The following is a 16,452-nucleotide window of genomic DNA, read 5'->3' on the forward strand; positions in this document are numbered from 1 at the left end:
AAAATTATTTAAGGCCTATTTGGCCAAAGGTATCACTCCCAGAGGGTTGAGAGTACGGATCCAACCTCTGGTTTCTAACCCTGACCAGGAACTTATGGACCAGTGGTCCGCCATCCAGCAGCAAGCTTCAATATCTTTTGTTGAAACTTTATCAAAATTTCATGACAGAATCATAGATTCTGAGATCATAACTGTTTCTAGGCTGGTGGGTGAACTCAAACCTTTTGAGGGTGAAACATTTTTTAAAACACAGTTAAACAAGGTAGCCAACGATCTTAAAATCCTAGAGGACCAATTACGCATTAGGAAGTTGAAGAAATTCCAGAGGGACGAAGGGGATTATCATGGTAATAACCCATTTGCCAGTAATACCAAACAGGTTAGATTTACACCAAGGGCCCAGAGGACTCCTAAGAGGAAAAGACCCCGGTCCATTCTTAAAACGACAGGTAATATACCTGTATCTTCCACAGAGGAGATTTCTTCTGGTACAGATAGTGAATTCCCAAGTACATCTAGGTCACCTTCCCCCAAACAAAATCCAAACATTATCCCTTTAGGCCCAAATACAAAAGAGGGGGGCGAAAACATAGGAGGAATTACCAATATAGAAAGTCTACTCAAAATGGTCATGGAGAAATAGACACCTCATTAAACTGCAATGTGCTTAATCTTTCTGACTTTGTATTATCCCCCACACATTTGGTGGTACTTAATAAAGGGTTGTCTTTTGTACCAGGTTTTATGGTCTCTGAGGATTTGTTGTCTCAAGATGTTGTTTCTTTTTGTAGAACTTTGAACCTGAAACTATTTTTTGGTGATTCTGGGCATGATGTGAATGGTAGATTTGTATATCACAAATCAACATTTGTTCCACCAATGCATCCATTGGTACAACAGTTTCAGAGGAACATACTCAATGATCTCCATTTTTTTGGGTCTGACATTCAATTCAAACCTAATAACATATCTCGAGTTGAACGTGAAGCGATCCTTGAATTACAAAATAATAACAACATTGTAATTATTCAGGCTGACAAGGGGGGTGCCGTTGTGATCCTAAACTGGAGGACTTATGACATTGAAGCAAATAGACAGTTGTCTGATCCCAAATACTATTCCTTGATGGGCATTGACCCTACATCTAGGTTTCAAAAACATATAGAGGAATTTATACATTGGGCCAGAGATGAAGGTATTATAACTAATGACATAGCACAACAACTTATTGTCAAGGACCCATGTACTCAACATATTTATTTTCTGCCCAAGATCCACAAGGACCCCTTAAATCCTCCGGGTAGACCAATTGTTTCTGGGAGGGGTTATATTACAGAACCCCTTTCCATGTTCCTTACAGAACATCTCAAACCTTTATTGGGGATGATACGTTCCAGACTACATGATACTACTAGTTTTCTTCAGATTGTTTCAGATAGTCAGCTTGAGGATAATTGGTTACTTTGCACCTTGGATGTATGTGCTCTATACACCAATATCCCACACCAGTCTGGTCTTGAGGCACTGGCTTTTTGGTTGGATAAGGCGGACTTATATCCGTCTACTTTTAATTCCTTCTTGATTGAGTTAGCAAAATTAGTTCTCACTAGCAATGTTTTTTCCTATTCAGACAAATGTTACTGGCAAGTCAAGGGGACAGCCATGGGGGCATCCTTTGCCCCCATTTATGCAGATCTTTTTATGGCTTTTGTCGAACAGCATATTATTTATGATTCCACCAAAAATATATTTTTACCATATATGGACATCTGGAGACGTTACCTTGACGATTGCTGGTTGGTTTGGATGGGTGAAACATATATGCTACATGAATTTATTACATATCTGAATAACAATATCTGGGGATTGGAATTCACTGTCTAATTTGACCGTCAACATATTACCTTTCTGGATGTTGCTGTGACCAAGTTAGCTGATAATACTTTATCCACTGAGATTTTCAGGAAACATCCCGAGTATAATACCATCCTTCATGCTACCAGTTTTCACCCCCCGCACGTTATACGCAACATACCTAAATCTCAATTTATCAGAACCAAACGTATTTGTTCTAGTGATTCTTCTTTTCAGACTCACAGGAGAGACCTCACCAATAGATTCAAATCTAGGGGCTATGGTATGGGCTATGTTTTAGAAGCCAGTAATATGGTTGACTCCTCTGATAGCGACAACTTATTGAAATATAACAAACACCAACGAATTAGGGATCCTACTTTGAGATTTACGACTACCTATGCTAGGAACTCTAATCAACTGATTGACAGTGTGCATAGACACTGGAACATTCTCAAATATTACCCTGACCTTACTAGCCTCTTACCTGACAAATGCCTTTTTTCTTTTCGTAGGGGAAAGAATTTGGGCTCTTTTTTTAATCATTATAAACATGGTTACAGGCATGTTGACCCCAATTGTATTCAAACCACATTGACAGGGGAACCTCTGATAGGTTGTTACCCTTGCGGACATTGTTCTAATTGTGACAAGATAAACAAGACCAAACATTTTTCTAGCAGAAATTGTCCAAGTGTTTACGATCTCAGATTTTTTGCAAACTGTAGCACCGATTGGGTTATTTATTTAGCTACCTGCCATTGTGGTTCATTTTATGTAGGAAAAACATCTAGACCACTGAAAATCAGGATTTCGGAACACATCAGTAACATCAAAAACAAGAGGCAGACTAATGCTCTATATAAACATCACTCAGTACATGCTTCTGCCAAATTTACCTTCACTATTATTGATAAAATTGTTGGCAACAAGCATAATAAAACTGGGTTTCATTCCATTCTGAACACCAAAGAAAAAAAGTGGATAATTAAACTGGGGGGATTATTCCCACCTGGACTTAATGAAAATCTTTGATTGGATTTAATTAATTTACAATGTGTTTAATGTGTGTATAAATACTCTTGCTCACCATTATGTATGTAAGCAACACTGAGGAAGGCTGTGTTTGTTCCTGCCGAAACCGGTTTGTTCTTTTCTGTAATGATTTAATTTTCATTACAATAATTTTTGAACACTGTATGCTGGCTCTGTGTGTTTTTTATCTTTTTTCCCTTGCACACAAAACAAGAAACATACATGTGTTCTTTTCTTTGATACACCTTCCTGATTTTATTAAATTATATTCCTTGTATAATACAGCACACATGTTGGACAGAGCACATTTTAAATTTATTGTTTGAGCATTTTTCCAGTAGACTGTACTGTAGGCAATGAAACAAAATGCATGAACCAATAATGACAAAACTGCCCAATTCAGAACATTTCCATCATAAAAGTCTACTCAAATTTCTACAATCCACCAGTATCAGTGAATATGCACAATCTCTGCAGAAGTAAGTCATCTAAATAATTCCACATTAAAGAGATCTGTAACTAATGAAGTTGCTACTAGCAAACAACCTTATACAGTTCATTGTTTCATCTACAAATAAAGTGTCTGTTGCCCTTGAGGAATAAATTGCCTGTGTTATATTAAAAAAAATCATAGGCTAGTAATACTGCAATAAGGAATGAAGGCTCAAAAACTAGGGACACATTTTAAACATTGCTTGTATAATCTTGGAAAGTTGCTAAAATAAGAGGTTTTCTGTTCCCATGCCTTTTCTGGAATATAGGAAGACTGAAACTTAAATGGTCATCATTATTTACTGAATTCAGTTCTCATTGATGTGCTAGAAAACCAGAAATTAAGAGGAACTGACCAACTGAATCACACGGAATCACAAGCACTCTGCAAATGATTTACACACACCTGCTAAAGCAACTCTGCAAATGAGTTACACACACCTGCTAAAGCAACTCTGCAAATGATTTACACACACCTGCTAAAGCAACTCTGAAATAATTTACACACACCTGCTAAAGCACCTCTGAAATAATTTACACACACCTACTAATGCACCTCTGAAATAATTTACACACACCTGCTAATGCACCTCTGAAATAATTTACACACACCTGCAAATGCACCTCTGAAATAATTACACACACCTGCTAATGCACCTCTGCAAATGATTTGCACACCTGCTAAAGCAGTCTGCAAATAAATCATAGTTCTGCAAATAACGAGCACTCTTCAAATAGTTGTGCTAAACAACGAGCACTCTGCAAATAATGAGGGAATCGCTCTGCTAATAAACGAGCACACACTACTTAAATCATAGTTATGCAAATGAGGAAATCACAGTGCTAACATAGATAAATGGTGTGGACTGGCTGTAGCAACACTCTACTTATATCACGCACAGATACACAGTTCTGAAAATAACGTGGGAAACTGGAATCTACTTAAAAATCTGCTTACAAAGATAAATGGAGTGGACTGGCAGTAGCAAAACTCTGCTTAAATCACAGATGCACAATTCTGCAAATATCTGCTTAGATAAAATAAATCATAGTTCTACAAATAATGAGCACTCTGCAAATAACTGTGCTAAATAATGAGCACTCTGCAAATAACAAGGAAATCACTCTGCTAAATAACGAGCACATACTCTACTTAAATCATAATTCTGCAACTCTGCAAATAAGGAGGGAATCACTCTGCTTACATAGATACACAGAGCAGACTGGCAGTAGCAACACTCCACTTAAATCACGCACGAAAACACAGTTCACTAATTAACATGGGAATCTGCTTACAAAGATAAATGGAGTGGACTGGCAATAAATCACGGATACACAGTTCTTCTACAAATATGTGCTGGCTTACACAGATACATGGAGCAGACTGGCAGCAATAAGTAGAGTAAAAGTTACTTGCCCCCCCAGTGCTGATAGGTTTTTGCCGTTATTGTCTGCTGCCATTATTTGCTGTTAGTGTCTGCTTCTAAAGTGCACTGAATAATAGATTCACAGTTCAAAGTTCTGCAAACCACTCACTCTGCTTAAATCGCTGAATAATAATGGATACAAATGAGGGAATTGCTCTGCTTAAATAGATAAATGGAGTGTACTGGCAGTAATAACCAATAACTACAGTTAAACGTGCCCCCCAGCACTGAATAAAATGAACTATAAGAAACGACACATTCACAGTTCTGCTGCACTGATGAACTGGTCTTCTTAAGCCTTAAATAGATTTCTTGCCATACATATACAGTTCTTATATTTTCATTATACACTGGGCCCCTAGTGTGCATTCGTATCAGATAGCATAGCATGCAGTTCTTTTTTTTTTTTTTAACTGAAGCTGGATGCTGAGCCCATTTCTCATCCTCTTAATGTGGGCAGACATTGCAAAACTTTTAAATTGTTCTGTATTCCCTCCAAAACAGTTCAAGATAACACTCCAACGGCTGATATCACTCACACACGCTTTGTAGGCTGGTGATGCATGGTGACGTCAGCCATAAATTTAAAGTTGTACCAAAAAAGTAAATAAATAAATAAATCATCCAAAAAAAATCGGGAATTAAAGGGGCCACTCAGGGATTCGTGGCACCCTATTATTTTGCCCTCAAAACCAGTAAATGCCGAGGAATTCGGCAAGATTGAGAGGTCTGGATGAGATACCTTTCAAGGACACTTTTGTTTTTATTACTATCGATATTAAGGACCTTTATTCATTCATACCTCACACATTTGGTTTGGAGTGGTTTACAGATTTCTTATATGAAAAAGATATCTCACACTTCCAGATCTTGGCCTTTTCACAATTGATGGAAATTGTCCTTAAAAACAACTTCATTTTGTTTAACAAAGAAATTTACTTACAACAAGAAGGGGTGGCTATGGGGTCTGCATGTGGTGATTTGCAAATATTGTAGTTAGGCAATGGGAGAAGAAATTTATTTTTTCTTCATGTTATTTTGAGCATATCAAATTTTACACCAGGTTTTTGGATGATATGTTTGTTCTGTGGGCTGGACCTGTTGATGCTATTGATGATTTTATAAACTATATTGGAACCACCACAGAATTTCTAAAGTTCACCCATACCAGAGACCTTGACAAAATGTTCTTTTTAGACATCTTTCTGGAAAAGGATTATGAAAATAAGAGGTTTGTTTCAAAAATCTTTAGGAAAAGCACGTATTCGAACTCACTACTGCATTTTTCTATCACACACCCAGTCAAACCAAAGAAAGCAACAGTTAAGGGACAGTTTGTGCGTGCAGCTCGAATGGTATCTGGTACTGATGAACTTTTAGATGAACGTGACAACTTGAAAAATATGTTTCAAAAAAAAGGCTATCCTTGTAAGTTCATTAGTGATACAATGATTGAGGTGGTTAACAAGACAGTGCGTGGGTTTTTATGAACCTTTACTTTCTTGTAATATGATTGACAGTGGTCCTTCCACCATTAATCAAGAAACTGACAATGTCGCAAGTAAGAATGATTATAAGACTTCTTTCATCACTGTATTCACTCAAGATAGTTACATAGTAAGAAACATCTTAACAAAAAACTGGTCTATTTTGAGACATGATAACAACATCAGACCACTAATAGGACCGCAACCTATTATGGTATATAGGAAAGGCAAGAATATGAAAAACATATTTGAGAGCAGTAACTCTTACCCAAACCACAGGTCAGGTTCTATGAACAAATGTGGCAGATGTAACTATTACAGTTACATTAAAAAAGGCAATATTTTTAACATCAATAATATCGAAATCAGAATCAATTAGAAATGCAACTGTAACTCGGAGAAAGTGATTTACTGTGCCATGTGTACCACCTGTTCTTGCTTTTACATAGGCAAGACTAATAGAAAGTTAAAACATCACATATACGAACACCTATATGACATAAGAAATAAAAAAGAAACAAATTCTCTTAGCAAACATGTTTTGGAGTATAATGACCATAAGTTCCAATTTTTTATTATAGATAATATCAGTACCAACATGAGGGGTGGTGAATGGTCACTATTACTTGAGAAAAGAGAATTATACTGGCAATTACGTTTGAATGCTGGGAACTGGCCAGGCCTGAATGAACATATTTCCATTAGCCCAATTTTAAAACTAAAGGCACTGGAAAGATAAAAATATATATATATATATATATACATATATATATATATATATATATATATATATATATATATATATATATATATATATATATATATATTTCTCCATTATGCATTTTAACATTTTAAATAATTCACATGTTCAGTATTTATGTTGTGTATTTATTTCTCTTAACATTTCCTAGAACACATTCAACATATTTAAATATTTATTGTAAATTGTAATTTTATGAAGCAGTGCTTATATATAGTGTGTTTTTAGGGTGGTGTGTTCCATGAACTTTTTCAGTTTGTATATTTTGTCTGCTTTTTAAATTCAGTGACTGTAAATATTGTGCTTTTAATGACATAGTTGATTAGTTTATAACTGGGTGAAATTTCCTGTTTGAACTGTATAAGAAGGAAGTAACTATGTGGGGTAAATTGTCTGATGAAGTCTAGATCTTTCTGGACGAAAGCGCTCATCCTTGGATTTTTTTGGTCTGAATTTAATAAAGTGGATTCTGCTGTCTACAACTGTGTGGTGATTTGCAGCCTGCATTACTTTGAGTGGGTTTAATCCAGCTACTTCTTCTGGCTTTTGTGTTTATCTGCTTCAGTTTGTGCTTGTGACTTTTTTCATAGCTGGATTAGGTAACGGGCAGGATTCACAAAGCCTCCGTGTAAGAGTTATAACTCATACACGGAGGCTGCAGTTAAACGGAGTGATGTCAGCATGCTCTGCATATTAATGAGAGCATGCTGAATCACACTGAAGGCCAACATGGTCCGTGTAAGACAGTAGGGGGCGTGTCCGTAGGCCGAGCCCTGTAAGCGGACACGCCCCCAGAAGAGGAAAAGTACCCAAAGGAAACACCCACGACAGAGTCCACGGAAATGTGAATAAACAGAACACAGCACATGCCCCCACAGACTATGAACATAAAATAAATATAAATGAACATGTTATATATTTTTTTTAAATTGTAAAGATGTTTAACTGTGAGTACGTTCATTTGCGCGGGCGTGCCCGTAGCGCAGCTACAGTTAGCAGTCAGTGGGAAAGCATATAAGAACTAAATATGCAAAATAAACCATGAAGCAATATCGTAGCGGTAGAGATGTTGGCTGCAGAGCAGGCATTCATGGTTTGAGCCCCCACAACACCAATTTATTTTTATTGCAAAATAAGCAGGAAACAAGTCCCTGACAAATATGTACACATAAAACCACAACTTATGTAAAATGTAATGAAATAGCCCATTTATATTGAAGAAATGTGAGGTAACAAAAGAATAAAAAATGCCAGATGTGCCCATAGATGAGCTACAGTTTAACAGGGTGAGTGCATCTGCCCGTAGATGAGCAGTGGTTTAACTGGTGCAAAATGAGTGCCTGTAGCAGAGCAGTGGTTTAACACGCTAAATCTATGTGCCCCTAACTGAGCTGAGCGTAATATGAGTGCCTATAGCCAAATGAGGCTTAAAGCAGCTTACCCCATTTGCGCGGAGCTGCGCACCACGCAAACGAGCTAACCGACGGGCAACGTTGAGCAAGCCATATCAAAACTGCCTTTACACAGACACACCCCTCAGCATGTCTAGACAGTCATGAAAAATAAAAAGCAGTGGCCAGGTTTGAACCCAGGATACTATACACCATAGTCAAGGTACAGAACCACTAAGCCATGACAGCAGTACCTGTAAATGCAATAATAGCTAATATATAGGAATGAATACAAACTAGAGCATGACAATGCAGGTTTACTGAAGTTGATACAATTCCAAAATGGCCAATCACAGATATAAAAGTGCGGAAAAACGGACTATATAAGCCCCATAGGCGGGAATACACAGCATAAACGATTGTAGAACAGACCTGCAGGCAGAATGTCAGGAGTAGGAGAGGGTAGTCGCTTTTGAGCACAGAGGTGGGGTGTTGAGGAGTCCAGGTACATGGCCTGGCTCCTAGTCCACAATCATGAGGCCCAACTCATGCAGGGCCAGGTCCTCTGGGGAGCATACAGGACTGAGGCGTGGGACCGGTTGGCTCATGATCTCACCAGTGCCACAGGGATTCCAAGGACTGGTGAGCAGGTCCGTCACCACCATGCGGACCTGAAGAGATGCAAGCAGGACCAACTGAACCTTTGGATCCAGGAGGCCCGGCAAACACCCAACGCCCCACTACTGAGTAAGTAACATTTAATTATGTATGTAAGAAATTAAACTAGCTGATATTATGGAGATGTGTATTCCAATATTACTTCATTTATATTACAGCTGCAGGTGTCCGTTCTGTGAACCACAGAGCCTATGGTGATAGGCTGGTGCGGTTGCGCCACCAGGCAGGTCAGTAATCCACTACCAGTAACTGTAAAGAAATATAAAAGTATGACAGTCAGCAAAAGAATGCAGTGTAGTCAGTAAGGAATAAAATCTGCAAGTAACAGTGTGAAAGTGTATGCAAGTATTGCTTGATTACAAGAGTTTTCAGCCTGTAAGTTTAACCTAAACATGAAACTGTCCGACATATATTCTGAAATAAAAATGCCCTGCCTGTAAGAAAATAGTACACAACCTGCAGCAGGCTGAAAAGTATAGCTGCAGAAGATGATGAAATCACATGTGTGAAATATATCCCTGTGGAAATACTGAAACATGACAGAAGTGAGACTGCTGGAAAGGATTGTAATAACTACTGATAAAACATGTCAATAAAGCCTAGAAGTACCATCCTGAATAGTAAAATGAAAGCAAGTGAGAGAGTGTGAGAAAGTGTCATGAATCCAGCAGTAATACAACAGTAGTAATAACCCCTGAATAAAGTATACTGCAGTCAAGACAGAATGAAATGTATGTGAGATTCAAAACCAAACAGCGAAATATGTTCAAAGTGTTGCTGCATGTGGAATGTGTATCCCAAAATCTGGATATGTTGCTCTCAGTCTGAAATACACAGATAGGATGATTGTCTGATATACCAAACATCCACACTTGTCTACAGCTATATAAAGCAAATGTAGCAAGATGATGTAGCTGAACAAAGCTAGATATGAATGTGTATGAAGAACACTAAAATGTATATTGATGTTGCAGTAACAGTCCTATCACCAAGGTGAAATAGTTATCATATAGGAAACTGTAGTTAGAACAGTAGTGTGTATATAACTGTAGCTATTAGAAATGTACAGCATATGTATTGTTATTCGAAGGTGTTAATATTACTTTCTTTACCCCACCCTATAACCACATATAACCCATTCCACATGAAAATGGTATATGCAATCACAATTAACACCCCTGGATGTTTGTCCTGTTGGGTCATATATATTTGCATGTCCGTTGATGCATCTGCCCTGTTCATACATCCACACCTGATGGCCTGTTGCCATCAATTAACCCTGCATGTTGTTGGACTGTGTATTTCTGTTCAAATTATGCATGTGTTATGCACGCTGTTCAATGATGTGAATATCTGGGTGTTTGGTTAATGGGAATACTAATGCATGCTGTTACAACTAATTGTGAATGGTATTATATGTCACTAACCCAAACTGTCATGACATAATGCAAAACATAGGATGACAGGGAAGGCGGGTTCCAGCGGACCCACCTCTCCCACCTCAGCTGGTGAGTGCACCTGGCACTAGTGCCAAGTCCGGACCCTCCTCCGGTGGCCCTGTGCCACCTGTGGGTGGAAGCGCTGCAGGGGATGGGGCTCGCCCCCCTCTGCAAGTGTGGCCGGAGGAGAACCACCACTCACCCTCCGTAGCGTCCGGACTGTGGTGCGTAGGGAGATTCGGGACTCTGTCCTTGAGCCCCTACGCCAGCTCGAGGCACGGGTGGCGCAACTAACGGGCATGCCTGTTGCCCCACCTACACAGCCCCCAGCACAGCCCTGTCCTGGGCAGTGTAGGAACAGTGACAACTGCCTATGGGTGGGGATATCAGTTCCACTGTTGCCATCTGTGGGCTCATGGGCTCTGGATATCCAAACCTCCGTCCCCGTCAATTGTGTAACCCCCACATGTGTCATACACCCCCTGTATGCGTCTTGTTTGTCTTGTCTGTTTACCTACCCAACCTACCTCCCCAGCTGTACCGACTTCCTTCACCTGACATACCACTCTCACCTGAAAAAAAAAAAAAAGGCACTCTGTACCCACAAAAAAATTATGCCCCATACATAGCTGCCCATTCCGCACACATGTCTGCTGGACATGGAACCTATCAATTACAATTGGCTGTACAACAAGTATTATTGTTGTCCTGATGCCTCTCTCAGGGGTGGAAGGTTTCAAATGTCACACCAAATTACATACATATGCACAGCTGTTGCTGATGAAGGAATGGGCAGCTATGGGCCTTACCTACATCCCTCCTGCTAATCCCAAGCTTGTTTCCCTACTGTCTTACCCTCTTTATGACCCCTTTTTCACCACTTTCCTGTCTCCCTATTTTCTTTTCTTTCAAAAAAAATAGCGCGGGTGTGCGCCAGAGTAAGCACCGTTAAGCGGTTGTAAGCGGGTGTGCGCAGAGCTAACCGCCAGTGCGCATGCGTGAGCTCCGCACAAACCAGTGCTAGCCCGGTTACAACTGCTTAAAAGTGCCTTAGTCACTGTGATTGACAGGTCCTGTACTCAGTTCAAAAGAAAAATAAAATCCCACTGTCAGTCCCGAACCCAGGACCTTGGAAACACTAGCCTGTACAACCTACCACTAAGCCATGACTCTTATACAAAAACATTGTGCTAAAATAAATATAACATGTAATAGTAGGGATGAATGTAAAGGGAATATAGGATGTGTAGTACACAAAGCATGTCATTTAAAATAAATGTCAAAACTACTGGATTTCCATAATAGTAGTGTGTGAACAGAAACAGCCATGCTAGTTGGCAGCCTGTAGATAATAAGGTCAGTTAAAGTACATAGATATATGTATGCATATGTACATATATATATATATATATATATATATATATATATATATATATATATAGTTGTAGGAGTCAATGTGCATACACACTTGCTACAGGGAACATGAGAGAGGAATGGAGAATTGTGAATATACAACACAGCCTGAAGCATGAGAGAGATACTAACCTTTACAGTCACAGAACACTGTCCACAGCATACCAGCATGGTCCCCGCCCTCACAATCTGAAAGGGCAATGCCTATCCCACATACCCTTTTATAGCACTGACCTGAAATCACAGTGAGAACTGCAATCAGTACACAACTGGCTGTATGCAATTAGCAAATGCTGGCTTACAATTGGTGCAGAGGCCATCACATGGACCTATGCAGATACCTACAAAAGCATCCAGTGCTAACACTCCCCACATGCAATACATTCATTGCATTGTCTGTAAGCAGACAGAGGGAGAGTGAGAAGTGAGAGAGAGAGAGAGAGAGAGCAAAAAAAAAAAAAACAGACACTGTGACTCTGTAACCCGAAGCTGTCAGCACTGACAGTAGCAGCAGCAAGCAGAAGCTGTGGTAACGCAACCTGCTGCGACAAACAGAGGTAATGCAAAGTAGCAGGTTAATAGTGTGCATACTGTGAACCCTCCAAATGTGCCATAGGTCTGTATCCATAGGTATGTCCATGTGATATGTTGTGTGTACGTAGTTCCACCAAAAGGGGATGTCCATACATCACATGTCAATCAGTCATAGGCCAGGATCCTAGCAGCATGTGTCTGTGCGTTGGCCCAGCAATGGCTGTAGTGACTGCTTTGAAATGTCAACCAGGCTCAAAAGTCAGGATCAGCCCATCCCAAAGGCACACTGGCTGGGAACAAGTGTATGCAGGTATCTGATGTCACTGCATATGCATCCCATACTGCATAATTCCATAGCTTAGCAGACCAGGCCCGTTATGCATATGATGTGGTAATTCCCAGGGTCAGTTGAGGTGCCCCCTTAGTGGTGTGGGACCACTGTTGCTGTATGCCACTGTCCAGGTACATATCCTGTAGCACGGCCAAGATAAACTATCAGTGTTACATGCGGTGGTATGTCCTCTCAGAGTGCCGGTAGCACACATCCAGGGGGACCACGAGGTCACAGTGATGCTGTGTGTTCTCCTCTGCTGAGGGTGGCCTTCACCTGGACATGTGAGATGATAGGGAGGTTACATCCAGCTGGGATAAATATTTCAAAGGTGGGGGAGAAGGAGGGGGGATATGTGCACCGAACATGTCTGCAGGATTGTTGCCAATATCCATGTGTTTGGTGAATGTTAAGTAGGTGTGGATTAACACAGAGCATATCTGAGGCATGTGGTCCATATGTGTAACATAACTGGAGAAGGCCTTGTGGTCATCCATAGTGTTTGTGTCCATTTCCCTCCCAGAGTAGGCCATGGCTGTTGTTATGACGGACCGTAGCATAGTACCAGTGCTGACCACAGATGCCTACCCTTAATGTGAATGTGCTCTGTCCTGCAGTAGCCTCCTGCTATTGTTATACAATCTGCCTCTGTCTGGGGTCCACCGGACAGGATGCCTAACCTTTGTGCATAGGGTCTGGGTTAGACATGTGTGCAAGTTTCATGCAATCCATGGCATGTCCGTGGTAAGCATTTGCAAAGGGGTCAGCAGTGTGGCTTGTGGCTTCCACTGGTCCAGTGTGCTGCATGGATACCATCTCAGTTCCAGCAAGTGAATAACTGTCTAATCACATACATATCAAAGTAGTCTACTGTGCTGGTGGTGGTGGTGGGATATGTATATCCAGGCCGAGTAACGTCTGTCCACATCACAGTAGTGGACGGTGTCCCACATACAGTACCTTGGGATGAACCCCTAGAGTGAGGTTATGCATTGCACCTGTCAGTGTGTGCTGACCGATGGGGCATGCTACTATGTTGTGTGGAATGTGGCAGGTATTGTTGCACAGGTGTTGGCTGAGCACTGTCTGGCCATGTACCTGTGTATCCACCACGACACACACACATGCAACATATGGGAGTAGTAGTATATCACTACACATGAGTATCATGTATAGTATGTGTGCCATATATTGCTGACATGGTCTGCTGATATCCTGTCTGTGTTCTCTTCCAGGGAGATGGCGCGACAGCGTAACCCTGCCTACTCTGTGGCAGAAGATGAGGAGATCCACCAGAGCCTGGTGCGGGAGTATGACATCCTGTTTTCCCGCACCAGTCAGAATCAGCAGGAGAGGGCCACACTGTGGCAAGACCTTGTCCGTAGGGTAAATGATATTGGCACGCATAATAGGACATATGAGCAGGTACGACATCACTGCAGTGATTTAATCCAAAGTGTCTGGCAGCGTGCATCAGATATCCACAGGCAACAGGTCGCCACAGGAGGTGGGGTGGCCACACATCTCCCCCTCACCAGACTGGAGGGGCTACTCCTAAGTATTGTGGCTCCAGCCCCGGAACACCAACAGCAGTACACCTGCATTATGATGGAGGCTGGTTCCACACAGCAGCACGACATGGAGCGTGCAGGTAATATGCCATATGTACACCTGACTGTTCTGTACACTGTATCATATGCAATATCAATGGCACAGATGTGCCCACTGACATTAATCTCATCATTTCTGCAGGTCCCTCCAGGGTTACAGCGAGACAGGCCATCCATGCTGGTGAGTGTGTTTAACATAACCTATAATAGTCCTGATAATGCTAGTAACAGTAGTGTAACTCAGTAGTGCTCTGTGTGTATACTGCGGGGTGTGCATGTGTGCATGTGTGCAGGTGTGCCTGTGCCCATGTGTGCATGTGTGCAGGTGTGCCTGTGTCCACGTGTGCATCTGTGCATGTGTGCCTGTGTCCACGTGTGCATGTGTGCATGTGTGCAAGTGTGCATGTGTGCCTGTGTCCACGTGTGCATGTGTGCATGTGTGCATGTGTACACGTGACCATGTGTGCATGTGTGCATGTGAACACGTGTGCATGTGTGCATGTGTCCATGTGTGCATGTGTCCACGTGTGCATGTGTGCATGTGTCCACATGTGCATGTGTCCACGTGTGCATGTGTGCCTGTGTGCATGTGTGCATGTGTGCCTGTGTGCATGTGTCCATGTGTGCATGTGTGTATAAGTGCATCACTGGTAACAATGTCTGGAGACTGTAAACTGTGTTTCTTGTCTTCATCCCACAGGTTCTGGAGCTGCTCTGGTGACCTGCAGCAGGGAACCTGAATCCTGTGCCATGGCTACTGGTAATGATGATATTTGTGTAATGGTACAGGAAGGTGTGTCAGGGTCTGCCATTGGTCAGCCAATTGACAGTACACAGCTGTCAACCCCATCATTGCGCACAGTCATCCTGCCTGTACATCCTTTGTCACCATTGTCCCTAGGTGATGGACAGGATACAGCGGGCATAGACCAGGGTAATGTGGTACCTGTGGCACATGCGTCCCCACACAGCAGCCATGGGCAGGGTCCTCCGATGGTACCACACAGACAGTTGCCCATGGGTTCTCGTGGAAGCATCCGTGGGCGTACTGCATCTGGCCAACGTGCCCAAAGAGGTCTGTCAACCTCAGCTATGTTTCGGACTGTCATGCAGGCTCAGTCACGTATGAAAAGGTACACCAGACAGGGTCTGAGGGAGCTCAGAGCATGTCGCACAGCCATGACAGACAGTATGCGTGACATTGCGGATGCTATCCGTAACTTCACCAATGTCATAGACAGACGTTGTGGGGACATATTACAGCAGTTCCACAACCAGATGTCCATGAGCCAGGGCAATGGTGGGCGTTCGCGCCGACGTGGCCGTATGCCGGCAGCAGCAGCAGCTGGCAGTCGGCGGACGACAACAGGCTCACGCATGCCCCATAGTGCCAGCAGCAGCCCCAGCAATGCTGGGTCTGTGCTGTCATCGGAACGCCCCAGGAGACCACGTGCACATGGCTCTGGACAGTCCCAACAGGGACATGTGTCCAGTCAACACACCCCCGCTTCTGATGACAGTACCCAGTCCGGCTTTGTACTGGATAAGGTCCATAGCACCCCTGCCAGGCACAGGTACCGTGTCCGTGCACACAGACACTGATCTGTATGGCCTGCCAGGTGCAGTCTGTGGCTGTCCACAAACCCCTGTATATGGCAGCCATGAGGTGGAACTGTGTGCGTGCATACACACATGCGAAATGTTAACACATAGGGCAACCACATACACGCACACACTGCACCAACACTGCCCCACCCTGTACTGCTGCCCCTCACCAACACACATACACACACATGTCAATTGGTGGTATCAGTGGCTGACTCAGGCATACCTAATCCACACCCTGTGCATATGATGACACTGTGCCACCTCCTGCAATCTCCAACATCATTGCGGGAACAGGTAAACACGTTGCTGATGCACAGGGTGACTACATAGATGTGTAGTAGTAGTATCATGTTGGTAACAGTACAGTGTGCTGCTATGACTGTGTGTTTACCC

This window comes from Protopterus annectens, chromosome 4.part0, assembly GCF_019279795.1.
Source record: "Protopterus annectens isolate FY-2018-M chromosome 4.part0, PAN1.0, whole genome shotgun sequence".
Taxonomy (NCBI): domain Eukaryota; kingdom Metazoa; phylum Chordata; order Ceratodontiformes; family Protopteridae; genus Protopterus; species Protopterus annectens.